Genomic DNA, 7,671 nt, shown 5'->3' with positions numbered 1-7,671 from the left:
ACAATTTACATACTATTTCCTCTGCTTAGGGACCTACCTCTCCACTTGCTTTACAGAGAATTTGCATCCTTAACTTTGGTCACAGTGATGTGACACCTTCACAGGTCTGCAAGGAGAAGTGTGAATTACTCTCCTCATTATGTCTGAGGGTGTGACTGAGGGACATTTACACTGCATTATACAAACTGCCAGATGATCACTGTCCTCCCACAAAGACATAGGATGGGAGTGAAGGACCAGTGCCCGACTTTATTTCCAGCTCAAAGCATTGGGAGCCATTTCTCTGCCCTCCTCACTTCTCCTCCAACATCACAGGATTGACCTTTCATATGTCAGGTTGTTAATCATGGAATTGTTTAGATTGGAAAAGACCTTTAAGATCATCAAGTCCAACCATTAACTTAGTACTGCCACTAAACTATGTCCCTATGCCTAGACACATTCACAGATCTTTTAAATACTTCTAGGGAAGGTGACTCAACCATGTCCCTGGGCAGTCTGTTTCAGGGTTTCGCAACCATTTTGGTGAAGATTTTTTTCCTGCAGAAAACTGCAGTTCTGCTGACATCCCTCCTTATTTCTCAAAGAACTGAAAATTCTATAATTTCATGATCATTTTGCCCTAGACAGTTTCCAACCATTGCACCACCCACCCGTCCTTTTCTGTTCACAAACAGCAGGTCCAGAGGGGCACATCCTTTAGTTTCCTCCCTCTCTAGCTTTGTTAGGAAATTCTCTTTCACACACTCCAGGAACCTTCTGGACTGCTTGCTCTCTGTTGTGTTGTATTTTCAGCAAACATCTGGCAAGCTTAAGTCCCCCACAAGAAAAAGGGCCAGCGATTGTAACACTTCTTCCAGCTTCTAATAAAACATTTCATCTGTCTCTTCATCATGGTTAGGTGGCAGAATCCCCCTGTGATATCTGCTTTGTGATCATCCCCATCATCAAGCTCTAGACAGGCAAAACACTCTCTAACATACAGGGCTACACCATCGGCTCTCCTTCCTCGCCTGTCCATTCTAAAGAGTTTATACACATCTACTGAAGCACTCCAGTTGTGTGAGTTATCCCGACATGTTCCTGAGTTAAAAAAAATGGTAACCCCTGAGGGGGTGGTGTCTCTCTTGGTGTTGACCCAATCAGCACCCCTGCAAAATTTAAACATATCACACCATACCAGAAAAGAAGGATGATGAGGCAGTTGGAGAAGAAGTGGCCAAGTTCTGAGACCATGAGGAGTGAGAGAGGGGGCTAGGAGCCCCACTGGGGGGCCATGGCCCCCCAGCCCCTTGCTGGGGTCATAGAAACTCGGAAACAGTGTTAGACTGGACTGAGTTCTGTGACTAGAAAAGCTGGGGGAATTTCTCCACTGTGAGTGGGCAGCAGAAGACAGAAAAGCGGCAGCAGAGGCAGGGTTGAGTGGAAGGCTATGGCTGAAAGCCAAAAGAGATAAGAGGGAAGCAGCAAAGAAGGCATGCAGCAATGCAGAGAGATATCCTGCACGGAGAGAGAGAGAGCCGGCAACAGAGCAGAGAAAGCTCAACAAAGACAGTTTTGGGGGTAAGAACTGATCCAAACCTCCCAAACGCTTTTGAGACCCCTCCTAAGAGGAGGGGGTGGACTCCTATTAGACGGAAGTCCTAAAATACAACACACAGCAGAGAGAGAGAGAAGCTAAGAAGCTCAGACGTCCTGGAAGCTGGACCGGGACAGCCAGACAGAATGCAGAGGAGGGCCTTGCCTCTCCCCACTGCTGCCAAGCTGGCAGCCCGAGACAGAGCAAAGGAGCTCTAATAGAACACTTAGGGCAAGGACTGAACTGAAAGCTGTCCTAAATGTTCTGACCCGAGGGAACTCAACCCCTCCAGGAAGGGACCTTCATGGGGGTCTTCCACCCCATGATATGACGTGGTGAAGTGAGCCTGTCCCTGCTATCGCAGTGCACGGGAGAGAGACCTTTGCTTGGAGATGAAGGGCCGAGAGGGGTGAGAGGAGACCTCCCTTGCATGTAATGGAGAGAGAGATCCAGCTGCAACACTCCAAGCTACAGCTGCTGCATTGAGGAGAAGAGACTGCTGCCCTAAAGGTGGAAAGTATCTTTCCTTCTTCCCTTCTGAACTTTTATTGGAGGGAAAAGAGATTTGATCCAATGTAGATACTGCTTTGTCATAGGAGAGATAGTTAAGATTGTGTATATAATGTATCATAATATTTATTTGTGTAGTGATTGTAATATAATTCCCTTCCCCCCCATATTGAGTCTTGTGTTGTGTCTGGAAAACCCCTCTCACACTGGGGTGAGTTGTGAGAGGGGGGCTTGGACTCAGGAATTGGATTTTTGGGGGTCTCAAACCACCACAGTTCCTGTGTTGGCAGTTATGTCATGGTTTTCCTGCTGCACAACTGCTTCCAGCTCTTCTTGTTTGTTGACCATGCTGCAGTTCAGCTTTTGAGCCCAGCATCTTTTTTATGCCCTGATTTGTATGAGACTGTTCCCAGGTTCTTCTTTATTTTCTGACATCAATAATAGAATGTCATCACAGAGAAATGAGATGCTGATCTTGGTTGATATTTTGTGAGCCTTATATTTTCTGCCTTTTCTGCCTGACTCTAAGCTCTAGAAACTTTCTCTTCTTCACAAGAAGAAAATATTTCTCATTTAGTCTCAGGATGCTGGGAGCTGGATTTTGAGTGAAAATACTGCATAACGGTACACTGGTGACATAATGAGAAAACTCACCAAGTGTAGCATTCATCTCAGTCTTCCTCAAATCTGGGCATGAATCCTCAGCTGCTCTGAGCTTGAAACCACAGGCCTGTGCTTTCTTCAGCTGTATGCAGGAGAAGGGCTGGAGCCCAGCAGTTAGCCTCCCCCTCTACCTTGCAGTTGCAATTAGGGAAAGCATTGGCTATGGCATGATACCCACCTGGAGAGGAGGTCGCTGCTGTAGCCCTTCCACATTCATTTGCACAGCTGCCGAGGGCCAGTGACAGCGTGGTCCACTGGTCACAGGCATTACCCAGTGACAGAAGGCTGTAAGCTATCAAGAGAAAAGTTTTTAGTTACAAGCCTTTTTGTGAATTAACCCCAACAGGCAACCAAGCACCACATAGCTGCTCCCTCCCTCCCTGCCTTCAAACCCAAGTCCCAGTGGGAAGGAAGGGAGAGAAAAGGAAGATAAAAAGTGAGAAAACTTGTGGCTCAAGATTAAAAAAAAGTGAAAAAAAAAACCAACTCACAAACCCCCCCCAACTTAAAAAGCACAGGAGAAATGGAAGAAGAAAGCAAGCAAAACAAAACAAGCTATGCAGAGGCCATCACTCATCACCTCCCACAGGTAGCACGATGCACGGCTAATTCCTGAGCAAAAGAGCAAAAGATGTGTAACCTCCCTAAATCTCCTTCTCTCTTTTTTTTTTTTTTTTTTAAGTTGCTGAGCATGACACATATATGCCACAGAATATCTCTTTGTCTAGTTTGGGTCATCTGCCTCGTTATGTCCCTGCCTAGCCTACTGTGCTGCCCCCACCAAGGGTGGTGAGCAGAGTAAGAAACAGCAATATTCAGCAATGGATAAAACATTTGTCTGTTATTGCCATTGTTTTGGTCACAAATCTCAACCCCAACACCATGCAAGTTGCTATGAAGAAAATTAACTCCATCTCCCACTTAGGCCTAGTACAATCCCCTGTCTTTGAAAAGAACAGCTTAATGCAGGACTGCTGTTAGGTAATGTTATCCATGCTTTCAATAGAATTTAGTACCTGTTCTTTATTCTTTTTCATTTTTAAAGCTCCTCTGAGCTGCAGGAAAGGATTTGAATAAAAGAAAAGGCAAAGTAACCCTCATCCTCTTGGGACAAAATGTTCCTGCTGGTTTCCTACTATTTTACTTCAAAGCAAGAGTATCAGGAACAGCTACAGCGCTGAGTATGATGAACTACAGGTGTACCTAATGTTATTCAACATAAAATGTGTCAGGATAAAGTAATCCAGGAATATCAATCACTGTTGTGCTGGGAAAGGTGAGTCAGACAGGTGCTCCATGGAATACATCACTCTCTGGACAAGTTACAGGGAGGCTCAGAAGTGCACATGTCACTCCTGGCTCTGCTTGTGGTCATGACTAAACATGAGCTCACACTGTTGTTGTTTGGTGGCATTGGGTTGTATTTCCCTGAAAATCCAGAGCCTTTGGCAGAGATGCTTGAGTTTGGACAGATACCTGTGTTTCTCATTACTTCCCAAGGTGAGCACTGCATTTGCAGAGTCTTATCTTGACCTTGACTCAAGACAAGGCTGCCTGACTTGTGAGCAGGTGGGCTCTGTGTTGATCATTTTTCAGTTTTGTGTGGTCTTCTTCAGCAAGTCAGTTCCCAGGATCTTTGCTTTAACTGTTGTTGAAGGTTTTTAAAAGACGGGAGTGGAGTGGAGGAGATATGTGAATATTTCCCAGAAATAGTGTTGGGGATTTTATAAATGCATGCTGAGCATGTGTTTGTGTGTGTAGGATATGTACTGTATGACGTGAATGATACTGTACAGTCAGTTGGTTGTAGTGACTGGGAGACTTGTCCCCTATGGTGCTACAGTCCTGAGAACTGGGTCCTGGGATCCATTACAGAACTGTGGTAGATTTGATGTGCTCTGGCATATGATAACCTCCTCTTTTGCAGCTGCTTGGCCCTCTGAAGAGCCATTATTCACCATTGTTTTCAGACCTGAATAACCTTTTTGGTATTATAAGGCAGACAATGGACACTCTTCTTGGCACAAAGATGAGCACCTGTTTTAATCAGAGTTAGGGCTGAAATAGGGCCTTGCAAAGCCATCTGTAAGTACATCCTGCAGGAGGGGGCAATTTTCATACCAGTCACACGAAAATATTTGGGTTTGCTTTTTACTATAGTTATACTGTGTTATGTGGGCTCTGTTATAAGCACTGACCATGGGGCCAACACTCACTATGGACCTTACACAAACTAATGGCCCATGATGAAGATGCTATAGACTTTTCTCTGCATAGCATTTTTTGAAACTCATTCTTTTTGGTAATAATAATTGCAGACAAAAGTAGCAATTATACTATAGAGAAGTCTGTGTTTTAGAGTGTATCCTCAAAAGGAGCAAACCCCATCAAGCAGACTGAATTCCTCATACCTCTTAGGAGGCTGCACTAACTGCATTTACACGTCTGTGCTCTCCTCCATTTTTCACAGGCTACAAATCCACAGCTGGGGACACTCATCAAAAACAATCTCTTCAAGGATCTGTTTCTCATAACAAAGAAAGAGATGGTATTTACTGCTTTTCTTAAAGAAAAGTGTTTTCTTTATATATACAATAAGGGATTGCCATTGCACCCTCTCTAAAGAGCATACACAACTTTTATGGTACTTAAAAGTGTCAGTGAACAGCTCCAGAATTAATAAACCCTTCAAGGCCTAGTATGGCAAGATTTCTGTTACCATGCAGGTAGCACAGGAGTTGCCAGAAGCAGATGTTGTGAAAGTTGCAGAGAATAATCAATGTTTAGTACAGAAGGTAGAAAAAGACACTGAAGAAAATAAATGGAAATACATTTTTCTTAACAAACATTTGTCAAGACCCTAATTTCTGTGGTATGGACCAAAATTGTTGCTGATATTTTCTGTAGTGAAGTTTCTTCTGATTTGCTCAAAATCTCCATCTGCACTCTGAGTCATCCACTTTATTCCTGGACTGGGTACGTAAGACAGACTTTCACATCCACAGGACCCTGGCATCCTAGTGCAAAATGCTCCATCTAGGAAAGGCTGAGGCAGATGGGTAATACAGGTCTGGGGCTACCTGCTTGCCACTGTATAAAAAGAGGCCTGAGAGAGAAAAATCAGCTTTGTATCTGGATCCTTCCCTCTGGCTTTTTTCTTTTCCTAACATTAAGTGTTTAAACTTTCTTCTAAATGCTTAAAACAGCAGTTATGTCTCATCTCTCTTTTACTTTCCTGGCTGGATCTATAGGCAATACAGTTTGGCATAGCTCTATTGAAATCAGAGAAACTATCCCAGTTTCCACCAAATGATGCAAATCTGGTGTTTAAAATGCATATTCAGAATAAAAGAGTCCTGTACAGAAAGTAGCTGTGGGCAATGAGGCAAGGATTTCAGCTAGAGGTTTCAGAAGTGTATTTATGAGCCTTAGAGCTGCATTTCTCATAGCTAGGAAAATAATATCTGTTCTGTCACTTGTTAATATAATTATCCTCTGTTTCAGGAGAATTAGCAAGTCACTGTGCATTTAGGAACTGCTGCATTGGTGTTTTACAAAGTTGAAAGAAGATAACGTATTTGAAGCATTTAGTGGTCCAAAATATGTGTTATGTTTGTCTTTGGAAAAGATTCTGTTACCTGTCCTTCTCTACCGACAATCATTGGCCCGTCAGTGTGAATAATTTGTTTTGCTCTGGAAAATTTCAGCCCCTGCTAGGATTGACTAAGAGGAATTGTTGTTTCAGCAATAATCTCTGTTGATGTGCTGTGCATTAAGCAATAAGCGGCTGCTGAAATTGATTAATCATCAAAGTGGAGATGAGATTTTAAGGCAATTTCAAATTCTGTTCATTGCACTCATATTTTTTTATTAAACATCCCCTTGTTGTGCTGTTATGTACAAGATGAATAGAACTTGTTTTTATCAGACTTCTCGGTGTCATACATTACTTCCTAAACATTTGGGATGTTTGAAAATCCCAGATATAAGCAGCTCTATTTCCAAGCCTTCACTGAGGAAGGAGAAAAGGATAGCCTTGTCTTTTAAAACATATTTGTCTGTGGTTTCTTGTGTGACAGCAGATTTTTTTTTCCACTTGCAATATATACAACAAGGAGAATTGCCAGAGCAGGTCAAACCCAAGGCTGATGAAGGCCAGCCTTCTGCGGCTGGCAGCAGACAGCACCAGCTGCTTCAAAAGAGGAGACAAGAAGTTTCACAGCTAGTGGCAATTTGAAAATTAACCTTTGAGAAGTTTTCTCTCAGTTTCCATGGGTGGAAAATTCATTTATGCCTGGAGGTAGAAGGCTTTTCAGGTCTTCCTTTTCTTTCTTTTCTTTTTTTTCGTTCTTTTCTTTTTCTTTAGGGTTTGCTACTATAATTCTGCCCATTCTTCATACTTGTATACAATTTTGCATCTTTTTGATTCCTGCGAAGCTCTCAACCTTGATGATATCCTGTGCCAAAGAGAGGTGAATTGAAATTGGTGCGAAACACTGTCTTTGTATCAGTACAAAATGTGTCACCCTCCAATCTGAGCAAGTCTATTGTGTTTCTAACAGTTTGTGTTATCAGCGCCTGGTTAGTTGCAAGTTTTAGGCCACAGTTATCATCATCATATCATGGCTGGGCTTTGCGAACAAAGATTTAGGAAGGCTCTACCCACATTTGTTACAGGCACGCTGGTGGCTTATGAGGCCAATACGAGATAGACATATCCGATTGCAAAAGGCACAGCAGAAAGACTCCTTAGATGGTATATTCTGCAAGACACAGTTCTTTCTGCTTAGGCCACAGTAGTTTGTTGTTTACTTGCTGTTATCTCTTTCCTCTTTTTACGTCTCAAGTCCTTGGAGTGCAAGTTCTTCAGAGCGGGCAGATCTTCATACAGCTTTTATACAGTACTCAGTTCACTGCAG

At 43.0% G+C, this 7,671-nt stretch overlaps 1 long non-coding RNA gene across 1 annotated transcript; it reads right to left on the bottom strand.

Moving 5' to 3' along the window:
• Positions 1-7,107: 7,107 nt before the first annotated feature.
• LOC116792111 lies at positions 7,108-7,671 on the bottom strand. The gene is made up of 2 exons (XR_004359005.1): positions 7,592-7,671; positions 7,108-7,209 (listed from the first exon to the last, which is right to left on the bottom strand). It is a non-coding gene; the product is annotated as an uncharacterized LOC116792111 (long non-coding RNA).

This window comes from Chiroxiphia lanceolata, chromosome 1, assembly GCF_009829145.1.
Source record: "Chiroxiphia lanceolata isolate bChiLan1 chromosome 1, bChiLan1.pri, whole genome shotgun sequence".
In the NCBI taxonomy this organism is placed as follows: domain Eukaryota; kingdom Metazoa; phylum Chordata; class Aves; order Passeriformes; family Pipridae; genus Chiroxiphia; species Chiroxiphia lanceolata.
The sequence above is the reverse complement of the archived record's forward strand: the minus strand, read 5'-3'. Positions and strand labels throughout refer to the sequence as shown.